The sequence below is a fragment of the Callithrix jacchus genome, chromosome 20, assembly GCF_049354715.1.
Source record: "Callithrix jacchus isolate 240 chromosome 20, calJac240_pri, whole genome shotgun sequence".
In the NCBI taxonomy this organism is placed as follows: Eukaryota; Metazoa; Chordata; class Mammalia; order Primates; family Cebidae; genus Callithrix; species Callithrix jacchus.
In genome coordinates, this window is record NC_133521.1 from 38,618,984 (window position 1) to 38,633,019 (window position 14,036).

The following is a 14,036-nucleotide window of genomic DNA, read 5'->3' on the forward strand; positions in this document are numbered from 1 at the left end:
ATCTAAATAAGAAATTCAAGAGAGATTGATATTTTTTTTTAAAAAAACCCAACAGACATCTTGGATCTGAAGAATTCAATGAATGAATAAAAAATACAATTGACTGGCTCAAGCCTGTAATCCCAGCACTTTGGGAGGCCGAGACGGGTGGATCACGAGGTCAAGAGATCGAGACCATTCTGGTCAACATGGTGAAACCCCGTCTCTATTAAAAATACAAAAAAATAGCTGGGCACGGTGGTGTGTGCCTGTAATCCCAGCCACTTGGGAGGCTGAGGCAGGAGAATTGCCTGAACCCAGGAGGCGGAGGGTGCAGTGAGCCGAGATCGCGCCATTGCACTCCAGCCTGGGTAACAAGAGCGAAACTCCGTCTCAAAAAAAAAAATACAATTGACAGCTTCAACAACAGACTAGATCAAACAGGAAAAAAAAGAATTTCTTTCTTTTTTCTTTTTTCTTGAGACAGAGTCTCCCTCTGTCACCCAGGTTGGAGAGTAGTGGTACCATCTTGGTTCACTGCAACTTCCACCTCCTGGATTCAAGTGATCCTGCCTCAGCCTCCTGAATATCTTGGATTACAGATGTTTGCCACCTCACCTGGCTAATTTTTGTATTTTTAGTAGAGAGGAGGTTTAACCATGTTGGCCAGTCTGGTCTTGAACCCCTGACCTCAGGTGATCTGCCTGGCTTGGCCTCCCAAAATGCTGGGATTACAGGCATGAGCCACTGCACCCAGCCAGAACAAAAAAAAAAAAAAAAAAATTCTGAACTTGAAGACAGCTCTACGGAAATAACAACTTCAATGGGAATAAAGAGAGAATGAAAAAAAGTGCAGAAAGTCAACAACTTATGGGGACATCATTAAGTGAACAGATATTCACATTATGAGATTTTCGGAGGGAAATGGAGAAAGGCACAGAAAGTTTATTTAATGAAATAATAGCTGAAAATTTCCCAAGTTCTGGAATAGATATGGACATCCAGATCCACGACACTCCAAGAATCCCAAATAGATTCAACCCAAAGATGTCCTCCCAGAGGCACATTATAATCAAACTGTAAAAAGTCAAAGACACAGAGTTTTAAAAGCAGCAAGAGAAAAGCAAGAAATCACATACAAGGGAATCTCCATTACACTATCAACATATTTCTCAGCAGAAACTTTGAAGGCCAGGAAAGAAAGGAATGATACAGTCAATGTTCTGAAATCTGCCACCCAAGAATACTATACCCTCTTTTAGAAATGAAAGTAAAATAAAGTATATTTCAGACAAGCAAAAGCTTAAGAAATTCATCACCACTAGTCTGGCCTAGAAATGCTACTGAAGTACTTCAACCAAAAGTAAAAGGATAATTACTTTCATCATTTTGTGTGTCACATGAAAAGATATGACAGTATAAAACTCACTGTAGAGGTAAATTCATAATCAAATTCAGAATGCACCATTACTCTAATGGTATATAAGTCAGATCTCCAATATGAATAATAACTATGGCTACAATACATTGTTAAGGAATACACAATATAAAAAGATGTAAATTAAGACAAAATTATAAATTGTGGGGGGAAGGGCAAACATTTTTTGTATGAGTATCTGTACAGGACCAAAGTTGTTATCAACTTTAAAAAGTCTATTGTAAGTATAAGATTTTTCATGTAAGCACCTTAGTAACCACACACACAAAAATTACATCAAATACACAAATGAGAAAGACAAAGGAATCAAACTTTACCACTGCAGAAAACCACTAAAACAACAAAAGAGGAAGAAAAGGACAAAGGATATGTAAACCGAGTTTTAAAATACCAGTAATAACCTTGAATGTAAATACATCAAATTCTCCAATTAAAGATAGAGAGTGACTGAATGGATTTAGAAAATAAAGCCTACAAGAGACTTGCTGAACATGCAAGGTCACACACAAACTAATGTGGAGGGATGGACAAAGTTATTCCATGCAAATTGAAACCAAAAGAGAACATGAGTAGCTATACTTACATCAGATAACATAGACTTTAAGTCAAAACTGCAAAAAGAGATAAAGTCATTATATAACAATTTTAAATACATATGCAACCAACACCAGAACACCAACATATAAAGCAAGTATTACTATAAATATTGTCTAAATATTATCTATAGAGAGAAACAGACTGCCATGCATAATAGGGGATTTCAGCGCTCTACCTTTGGCAATGGACCAGTCATCCAGAAAAATCAACAGACATTAAACTGCACAAGAGACCGAATGGGCCTCGCAGACAGTGACAGAACACTCCTGCAGAAATCTACAGAATACACGTTTTTCTCATCAGCACATGAAACACTTCCCAGGACAGACCAGACCTTAGGCCACAAAATAAATCTTAACAAATGTAAGATCAAAGTCATTTCAAGTTTTGTTTCTTTTAAACACAATGGCTATTACTAAAAAGTCAAAAAATAACAGATGTTAGCAACTTTGCACAGAAAAGGGAACAGTTATACACTGCTGGGGGGAATGTAAATTAGTTCAGCCGTTGTGGGAAGCAGTTTCTTTTTTTCTTTTGTGTGTGTGTGTGTGTGTGTGTGTGTGTGTAGTATTGCTCTTTAGGTTCTGGGGTACATGTGCAGATCATGCAGGACTGTTGCATAGGTACATACATGGCAATGTGGTTTGCTGCCTCCATCCCTCCATCATCTATATCTGACATTTCTCCCCATGTTATCCCAGAGATTTCTCAATGAACTAAAAATAGAATTCAACTCGGCAACACCATTAGTGGGTCTATACCCAAAGGAAAACAAATCATTCTACCAAAGATACAGATGCACTCGTATTTTTATCACAGCACAATTCACAATAGCAAAGACAGGGAATCAACCTAGGTACCCATCAATGGTAGAATAAATTTCTTTTCTCTTTTTTTGAGATGGCGTCTCAATCTATCAGCCAGGCTAGAGTGCAGCAACCTCCACCTCCTAGGTTCAAGTGCTTCTCCTACCTCAGCCTCCCAAGTAGCCAGAATTACAGGGTTGTATCACCGTGCTTGGATAATTTTTGTATTTTTACTAGAGATGGGTTTTCACCATGTTGGCCAGGCTAGCCTCAAACTCCTGACCTCAAATGATCCACCAACCTCAGCCTCCCAAAGCGCTGGGATTACAGGTGTGAGCCACCACGCCCAGCCTGGATTTCTAAAATGTGGTACGTAGATACAATGGAATACTATGCAACCATAAAAAAGAACAAGACCATGTGCTTTAGAGCAACATGGATGCAGCTAGATGCCATTATCCTAAACAAACTAACACAAAACAAAAACCAAACACCGCCTGTTCTGATTTATAAGGGGGAGGTAAACACTGGATACATGCAGAGGTAAAGATGAGAACAAGAGACACTGGGGACCCTAAAAGTGGGGATGTGAGAAGGAGAACAATGGTTGAAAACTGACCTATTGGGCACTATGTTCACTATTTGGGTGATGGCATCAGTAGAAGCCCGAACCTCAGCATCATACAATGTACCCACGTAACAAACATGCACATGTACCCCCGAGTCTAAAATGTTTACTAGACTGTGAGTTCTAAAATTTTTTAAAAAGAAAATTTAAATAATTTTTAAAAAGAAAGAGAAGGTTATGTCACTTTTGGCAGTCTAGGGACGTAGTTTTATTTTGTCTCTCATAATATATCCATGTGTGTTGTCCTCTGAAGCATGCTGAAGTGGCATTGAGTAGATTTGACAACTAGGAGGGGACAGCATACATGCCTTCATATGCTCAACTCTAAATGGCTCTGATTTGTTAAATGACATGAATTTTATGTATGTATGTGCTTTTGAGATAGAGTCTTGCTCTGTTGCCCAGGCTGGAGTGCAGTGGCCCAATCTCAGCTCGCTGCAACCTCTGCCACCTGGGTTCAAGCAATTCTCCTGCCTCAGCCTCCCGAGTAGCTGGGACTACAGGTACATGCCACCATGCCCAGCTAATTTTTTGTATTTTTAGTAGAGACAGGTTTCACCACATTGGCCAGGCTGGTCTTGAACTCCTGAGCTCAGGTGATCCACCCATGGCATCCCAAAGACCTGGGATTACAGGTATGAGCCACTTCACCTGGCCATGAATTTAAATCTAGTTTCTTCAGGAAGGTGTTAGCTAGCAAGATGTTCTTAAGGCCAAGAAGATGACTGCACTGGTTTTCAACGTTTAAAAGTTTCTCTCAGTTGTTGGAATGGTATTTATTAGCAGATACATTGATATTTTAGTTTACATATCCAGAGAGGCGGGCTAAAAAACAGAGAGGGCTCTCAGGTTGTCGGTGTTCTCAACATTCACAGAAGCCCTGCATTTAAGAATCAGCTTGCCGGAAAGGAGCAAGGCCCAAACTGTGTGAATAAGTAAAAGCAACACTGTCTATTCAATACTTGAGCTGGAACACTATCAATATTCAGTTTCTTCAACAAACTTCAGAAAAAAACTCTAAATGTTTTATTGCCTTACTAATAACAAAATTAAAACTAATAAATATTAGTAAAGTGATCTTATTTATTGCTTTACTAATAAATAACAAAATAAAAACTTTGTTCTAATTCCACGCATTCCAAAATGGTGAAGTTTGGCCTATGAGAAACTGCTCCCGTGGCCCTTCCACTAACTTAGTCTCTCTCTGTCACCCAGGCTGGAGTGCAATGGCACAAACTCAGCTCACTGCAACCTCCACTTGCCAGATTCAAGTGATTCTCCTGTCTCAGCCTTCTTAGTAGCTGGGATTACAGGTGCGTGCCAGCAGGCCCAGCTAATTTTTCTATTTTTAATAGAGATGGGGTTTCACCATGTTGGTCAGGCTGGTCTTAGACTCCTGACCTCGTGATCTGCCTACCTCGGCCTCCCCAGGTGCTGGGATTACAGGCGTGAGCCACTGCGCCAGGCCAACTTCTGATACTTTACTTGGAAGCAAGTTACTCTAACAGCACATTAGGCTGCAAAAAGGAAACAACCAAAAATTTAAACAAGTGATACTTTTTACTATCAGTGAAATATTCAAATATATCTGAAAATGAAAAAAAAAGTTTCAAAAATATTTCCACAGTGACTTTGTTATTCTCAAAAGTACATATATTACCTCTGCATATAACCTCTTTTTGGGGGGACAGGGGGTTCCTAAAAGAGAGAATTGATGAGCACGGCACATGTAAGTAAGACTCTGCTCCAAGCCTGGCATCTTCTTACTGCTCCTGTTCGCAGCATTTGACTCTCTGCTTTCTGGTGACCCAACGCTTTTCCATGTCCTGGGTGAAATATTTGGTTTTATGATTACATCTCCACCATGCTGCTGCTTAGGACTGAATGTGAAACTGATCCCTCTCCTAATTTATCTTCTTTTCCCTGTGCTCTAACGACAAATTTAGTGGCTTCAGAAAATGTGGAGCCCATGCTGCAATAATTTGGCAGAAGTCAGTGCATCTGAATCACGACACGAGGATATTCAAGCATTAAGACTCCCCTCAATAACTCCTTCCTTGGTAGACAAAACTAGTCTCTAAAGCAAGCAAACGAAAATAAAAAACCTTTTCCTTTTTAAAAAGTGAGCCCACCAAAATTAAGATTTTATATCGCACTTTTGGAAGCCATCAAAAGTTTGGCAAACTATGCTTTAGGACTTATTTATGCTATATTCTTATTTCAGCTCAGGGAAATAATTTTAGTTTTATTACAGTTTAGAGTTAACACTATTAATGAATTGCAAGCTGGTGTCAATTTTTTTGCACCTTCCTTTTTGGTAATGTGAGATATATATACCCATATTTATGTTGGCCAGGCTGGACTCAAACTCCTTACCTCAAGTGATCCACCCACCTTGGTGTCCCAAAATGCTGGGATTACAGGCATGAGCTAACGCATCTGGCCACATGTGGTATATTTTATTTACTTATTTTTATTTTTTGAGACAAAGTCACACCCTGCCACCCAGATTGGAGTGTAGTGGTGCAATCTCAGCTCACAGCAACCTCCACCTCCACCTCCTGGGTTCAAGCCATTCTTGTGCCTCAGCCTCCCAGATAGCTGGGACTACAGCCATGCACCACAATGCCCGGCTCATTTTTGTATTTTTCAGTAAAGACAGGGTTTTGCCGCGTTGGCCAGGCTGGTCTCGAACTCCTGACCTCAAGTGATCTGCCCACCTCAGCCCCCCACTGTGCTGGGATTACAGGTGTGAGCCACTGTGCCCGGCCAATGTGTGGTATATTTTAAAAGCATTTAAATCGCTATTCTGTTACAAGTTATGTGCTTACCTAGTAAGAATTCTTGAGATTTAAAGTTCTCTAAATAACTACCATAATGCCAAGTATTTCTCTGACATCCTGTTTTCCTGAAGGTTTCGTTAAATAGCCAAAGCAATTAAAATAGAGTCATGGACAGTAACAAGCCCAGTGGTATTTATCCCAAATTCAATGTCAGATTTCTTTTTGTCTTCAGAGCACATGCAGATTGGAACAAACGAAATCACTAACTGTTCTTTCACATTTAGAGGGTTAGTGATCATGGTTATTCTTGGGCAGATAAAAAGGGAAAAAAATAGAGACTTAGTGAATCGTCATAACCCTTGTGTAATGCTGAAAATAAGAAACTACAGTATGTTTTGAAGCTAGCTCTCCTCAAGTTTTAACAAGTGGTGAAACTGACTAGGCGTGGGGGCTCATGCCTATTATCCCAGCTCTTTGGGAGGCCGAGGCAGGTGGATCACTTGAGTCCATGAGTTCGAGACCAACCTGGGCCACATGGCAAAAACCTGTCTCTTCAAAAAAATACAAAAAAAAAATTTAAAAATCTGGGCAGGGTGGTGTACAACCTATAGTCCCAGCTACTAGGGAGGCTATAGTAGGAGGATCGCTTGAACCCAGGAGGCTGAGGCTGCAGTGAGCTGTGATTGTACTATTGCACTCCAGCCTGGGCAAAAGAGCAAGACACTGTCTCAAAAAACAAAATAAGCAGAGAAACTGTTTCATTCTATTTTTTTGAGACAGAGTCTTGTTCTGTTGCCCAAGCTGGAGTGCAGTGGTAGGGTCTCAGCTCACTGCAACCTCCACCTCTCGGGTTCAAGCGATCCTCCTGCCTCAGCCCCCTGAGTAGATGGGATTATAGGCATGTGGCACCACATCTGGCTAATTTTTGTATTTTCAGTAGAGATGGGTTTCACCATGTTGGCCAGGCTGGTCTCGAACCCCTGACCTCAAGCGATCCACCCACCTCAGCCTCCCAAAGTGCTAAGATTACAGGCATGAGCCACTATGCCTGGCCAACTGTTTCATTTTCAAAGATACATAAGGGAAGGAAGGTTTGTAGTTTAAGCTAAACAGGAGAAAAAAGACACTTTGATATATCCATATGAAGCATAGACTGCCACTGCTTGTTAAAGTGTATCCCACAGAGTACTGGCTGCCTCTTCATATTTACACCTGGTCAGCCCAAGCAGTGAGTGTGGAAAAGTGAATTCGAAACATTAGAGAATTCTGAATAATGGCATTAAATGTAAATACATTAACATCTTACACTTACCTTGAAAACCCTGCCAATCCAATAATGCACATTATCCTGAAGACAGGATAAGAGAATGCCCACAACTCTTCCTGCCACTGGCTAAATGGGCTCTCCTGTTACTCTGAGACACTCTTCTCAGAGAAAAGCAGACTTGGCCAGGTGCAGTGGCTCACGCCTGTAATCCTAGCACTTTGGGAGGCCGAGGTGGGAGGATCACCTGGGCTCAGGAGTTTGAGACCAGTCTGGCCAACCTGGTGAAACCCTGTCTCTGTCTCTACCAAAAATACAAACATTAGCTGGGTGTGGTGGCAGGTGCCTATAATCCCAGCTATTCAGGAGGCTGAGGCAGGACAATCACTTCAACTCAGGAGGCGGTTGCCGTGAGCTGATATCATGCCACTGCACTTCAGCCTGTGTGACAGAGTGAGACTCCATCTCAAAAAAAAAAAAAAAAGCAGATTTATGGCTGCTTCTTTCTAGAATGGACCTAGGCAGGTGCTACCAGGAGACCCTAGAGGACCAGTGTAAAATGGAGAGCCCGTGTGCCTTTTGGGCTATGGCAAGCTGGGCATTCCCCCAGCTCCCTCCACACCTGTACCAAAGCACCTGTTTGATCTGTAAGTAAAACTGTCAGAGAAGCTGCAGCAAAGGTGGTGCGCTCCAGATTGCAAATTCCCCTAAAGCAACAGTTCTCAGCTAGGGTGATTTTGCCCTGAAGGGGCATTTGGGAAAATCTGGATACATGTTTGGTTGCCTTGACTGGGGGTGGTACTGGCATCTAATATGTCAAGCCCAGGGATGTTGCTAACATCCCACAATGCACATACAGGCCCTATCGCAAAGAATGATCCAGCCCCAAATAGTGCCAAGGTTGAAAAGCCCCACCCTAAAGAAAGGACAGGTGATGGGTGGCTTTCAGCACTGCTGTAAATACAGCACCAACCTGGATCATGCAATCCTCCATTCAAACCTCTAAGAAGTTGGTTGTGTGTGTTGTTTAGAAAGTGTTGGGGCCAGGCGCGGTGGCTCACGCCTGTAATCCCAGCACTTTGGAAGACCGAGTCAGACGGATCATTTGAGGTCAGGAGTTTCAGACCAGCCTGACCTACACAGTAAAACCCTGCTAAAATATGAAAATTGGCCAGGTGTGGTGGTGCATGCCTGTTATCCCAGCTACTCCTGAGGCTGAGGCAGGAGAATTGCTTGATTGTGGGAGGTGGAGGCTGCAGTGACCTAAGATTGTGCCAGCCTAGGCCACAGAGCAAGACTCTGTCTCAAAAAAAACAAACACAACAAAACAAACAAAAAAAGAATGTACCTGTTGGTAGAGAAGGTTAAGTCCTCAGTCTTAGGTTAAAAAACCTTAAAATTTCTTTATGATTTTTACTATCATCATCTTTTGAAATATATAAACTGAAATTCATTTATATATATATTTTTAATTTTTCACATTAAAAAGGCCAGGTTTCAGAGCAAGGCTGACCAAAACCTGAAACAGAACTGTTCACCATTTTGAGTCTCTATAATAATGTTCACAGGCAAGTTAAATGCATTAAATGCATTAAAATGACAGAACTAGGAAACACTGCAGACATTGCTTCATTATTTTACAGGCAAAGGCAGAAATGCTCAGTAGCAAAGCTGGGGTATTAAAATACATATATCCTAATGGTTCTCAGCTTCTAGGAAAAAGGAAGATGGTTTTTATTTTTACTTGCAATGAATACTGGAATTATCCTGAGACTGTATCCACGAAAATACACAAATGCTTTTGATCTAGAACACCTCAGTATGCACAAAAATCAGTACAAGAGGTATGACTTAATCTGCACAGTGATGGTGTTTAGATTCGCACAGTGGAAATACAGGCAAAACCAGATGAGGAAAAGGCCAGGGAATTAAAATAGCTCATGGACTGGACCCAAACAAGAAGCACGTTAGTTGACAAGTTGCAAAGGTAGTTCTGAGAACCTATTAAAGAGTAAAGGTTCATCAAATATCCAAATACCAATTCGCAGGCCAAAGGACTTCTATGCGATTTTGAACAGCCAGTCATTCATGTCATTCATGAGAGAACACTTACCCAGCTTGTTATATATGAGCCGCTCCATACATTCAGGAAAAACACATATCTCTGTTGGAGTTCAACATGCATTACCTGGTCATCTTCACATCCTGTGTCTGAAAATTGCTCCCATCTTACAAAAAGAAATGACATTCTTGAGCCCTCCTTCCTGCCTTATGTGATATTTTCCATCCAGTACTTCAAATGTCCCCTACCAGAAACCCAGGCTACAAACCTTAATGCTGGCCTGACCAAACCCAAACCCTCAATTTTTCCTTGGGTCAGCAAAGGAAAATGATTCCTGATTCCCATGCATACATGCAGGATTAAAAGAGATAATGTCGGCCGGGCGCAGTGGCTCAGCCTGTAATCCCAACACTTTGGGAAGCCGAGGCGGGTGGATCACAAGGTCAGCAGTTTGAGACCAGTATGAACAACATGGTGAAACCCCATCTCTACTAAAAAGTTACAAGTTAGCCGGGTGTCGAGGTGCGTGCCTGTAACTCCAGCTACTCAGGAGGCTGAGGCAGGAGAACTGCTTGAACCCTTGAACCTGGGAGGCAAAGGCTGCCATAAGCCAAGATCGCACCATTGCACTCCAGCCCGGGCAACAAGAGCAAAACTCCGTCCCAAAAAAAATAAAATAAATAAAAGAGATAATGTCTGGGAAGAGGCCTTGGATTCTTAGAAAGAATGGTGCCTTGTAAATTCAAATGCAATGACTGCAGCACTTTACTGGCTATTACAACTCGGGGGCTGAAGTTAGCTTGGTAATTAACAGCACAGCACTGAATCGTTCCTGGCTCCAGTGGTCCCAGTTTGCCTGGCAGACAGCAAAAGAGTGTTCCGTGGTACCAGGGACACCCCTGTTACCCATCAGTCAAGAAGCCTCCCTGTTTCTCTCTTCCCTGGCTCACTTATCAATAGCCCCTAAACTGCGGCACCAAAGCTGCATTGGACTGAAGCCCAGACACCCTGAAAAGCTCTAGATGGGAGGCCTGCAGACGTGCAGCTGTGCAGCTGTGCCTGTTTAACCAGCTGCGGACACCCACTGTGAAATGAGCAGGGGCTTCTGTGATCTCGCCAGGTGCTGAAGCTCCTGAGCTTACCAGGAGACGCTGAAAACAAATTTGATTCTGTTCATATCATTGTAGAGCATGGTCTTAGAAGTATAGGTAAGTTTCACAATAGGGGGCAAAATTCAAAGCAAAAATAAAATGAAAAGCTAAGCAAAGTCCTCCAGAGTAGTCAAAGGCTTGTGAATTTGTCTAAAGAAAGCCAGGCCTTTTTCTAATTTAAAGTCTTCCCCTTGCTTTCCAAAAATGACTCCCCTCGGCCTTGGCAGGACGGGTGGCTCATGCCTATAATCCCAGCACTTTGGGAGGCCAAGGCAGATGGATCACCTGAGGTCAAGAGTTCAAGACCAGTCTGCCCAACATGGTGAAACCCCGTCTCTACTAAAAACAGAAATTGCCAGGCGCAGTGGCACATGCCTGTAGTCCCAGCTACTCGGGAGGCTGAGGTGAGAGGACTGCTTGAGCCCATGAGTTCTGGGCTGTAGTGCACTATGCTGATCGGGTGTCCACACTAAGTTCGGCATCAATATGGTGACCTTCCGGGAGCGGGGGACCACCAGGTTGCCTAAGGAGGGGTGAACTGGCCCAGGCTGGAAACAAAGCAGGTCAAAACTCCCGTGCTGATCAGTAGTGGGATCTTGTCTGTGAATAGCCACTGCACTCCAGCCTGGGCAACATAGCGAGACCCCGACAAAGACAAAAACACAAAAATTAGCTGGGCATGGTGGTGGGCACCTGTAATTCCAGCTACTCAGGAGGCTGAGGCAGGAGAGTTACTTGTACTGAGGAGGCGGAGGTTGCCATGAGCCAAGATCACGCCATTGCACTCTAGTCTGGGCAACAAGGGAAACTCCAACTCAAAATAAATAAATAAAAATGACACCCCGCGTGTTAAGGTAAGATCCCCATTCTGTCTGTGGGAATGAGGGGGTTCTCACATAGGGGGCTTACTAACTTTGGCAGCCTCCCAAGGCCTCAGCCCCAGCTTCACCCAGTGCGGGATCCGGCCCTGTGGGAATCCTGTGTCAGGTGTTGCCAGAACACCACTTGGTGATTTTAAGGTTTCAAGAAAAATAGGAGTTTGTAAAGTTTTTCTAATTGAATTCCAAAAATAATGGAATGATGAATGAAACCAAGGGCTCTCTGAGCTTGGTTTGGAGGGGCTATTGGAGGAGCCAGAGGAACACGAGATCATCACATTCAGGTAGGAAGAGGCTGTTAGCACCTACAATACAAAATGCTTTTTTTTTTTTTTTTTTGAGACAGAGTCTCACTCTGTCGCCCAGGCTGGAGTGTAACGGGGTGATCTCAGCTCACTGCAACCTTTGCCTCCTGGGTTCAAGAGATCCTCATGCCTCAGCCTGCCAAGTACCTGTGATTACAGGTGTGTGCCACCATGCCCAGCTGATATTTTTATTTTTATTTTTATTTATTTATTTTGAGATGGAGTTTCGCTGTTGTTACCCAGACTGGAGTGCAATGGCACGATCTCAGCTCACCGCAACCTCCGCCTTCTGGGTTCAAGCAATTCTCCTGCCTCAGCCTCCTAAGTAGCTGGGACTACAGGCACGCACCACCATGCCCAGCTAATTTTTTGTATTTTTAATAGAGACGGGGTTTCACCTTGTTGACCAAGATGGTCTCGATCTCTTGACCTCGTGAACTACCCGTGTCAGCCTCCCAAAGTGCTGGGATTATAGGCATGAACCACTGTGCCCGGCCGATATTTGTATTTTTAGTAGAGACAAGGTTAAGCCTTGTTCGCCAGGCTGGTTTCAAACTCCTGGCCTCAAGCGATCCACACACATTGGCCTCCCAAAGTGCTGACATTACAGGCATGAGCCACTGCACCTGGCCACAACATGCTTTACTTATAAAATAGCATCTTTTCTGATTTTGTTAGTGAATCAGAATCCTAATGGGAAACTGCATTTTATTAAATATTCAGCCTTTAACTAGCCTTGGACAGCAAAGGACTATCTTGGATGTCCCAAGCTAATCTAAATGAAAATTAGGATAAAGCCCAGAGTGACTTTATCCACAGAAGAACAAGATAAACCCAGGATAATGCAAATAAGATTCCAGAGGGATTTTACAGGTACTGGAATAACTGCCTACACAGAGAGATGCCAAAAGTAAAACATTCTTAATCTATTTACTGAGGAACCTTCTAGTCAATATTTCGCTAGCCAAATTAATTATTTGCTTAAAAAGAGTATCAGAAATCTTAATAAATGTGGGCCCTTTCTTTGTTCAGACTAGCCTTCCGTTTGATTCTAAATTATTAGATGTTTACACCAACATCTGTAGAATTTACAACTCTTAACTGAACAAAAAACTTTCTTAACAACTGCACTGTAACTTCGACAAGTGTTTCCAGCTGCCCGGAGATCTCAGAAGGTGAGCACATCTGGCTGAGTAGGCGGGGCCTGGTCCCGCCCTGGCTCTCCCTCCAAAACACACACTCTGGACTGTTTTACACATTGAGCATATTCATTATACTGCTATTTTAAGGGGCTTGAAAAACCAGTGACTTAGGCGGACAGGCTGCAGAGCTGGAAATCCTCAAACAGTGCCGGGCCCAACACCTCACTGTCCAGAAACAGAGGGAAACTCAGTTTCCTCCCAGGGACAGAATCCAGATGGCTTCTTTATTCAGGGAAGAAGCAGAGGAAAACCCTAATAACTGCTACTAGACTGTAGGAAGTAACCAACCTCAGTAGGCAAATATACGTTCTAATGACTATTGTATTATACTCATCCAACATTTCTGGTGTTTTTAGTCTTAAAAACAAACCAACAAAACAAAACAAAAAAAATTAGGATAACACGAAGGCCGGGTACGGTAGCTCACATCTGTAATCTCAGTACTTTGGGAGGCCGAGGCAGGAAGATCACCTGACATTAGGAGTTCAAGACCAGCCTGGCCAACATGTGAAACCCAGTCTCTACTAATAATACAAAAATGAGCTGGGTGTGGTAGTGGGCACATGTAGTATCAGCTCCTTGAGAGGCTGGAGCATGAGAATCGCTTGAACCCAGGAGGTGGAGGTTACACTGAGCCAAGATCATCCCACTGCACTCCAGCCTGGGTAACAGAGTGAGACTCCACCTCAAAAAACAAACAAACAAAACCCTAGGCAAACAGACGGGACATTACAAAGACCAATATGGAAGCAGGTATTTACACATACAGTCATACATTCTGTCTACTCCACCATTTAGGAGACGGGAAATCCAAAGCTCAAGTCCAGCCTACCTTAAGCAAATTCAAACTCCAAATCACAAAGCAGCTTAATGATTACTCATATCACAAAACGGTTCATCAGAGCATGTGTCTACAAAGCAACATCACTTGGCATTTACAATA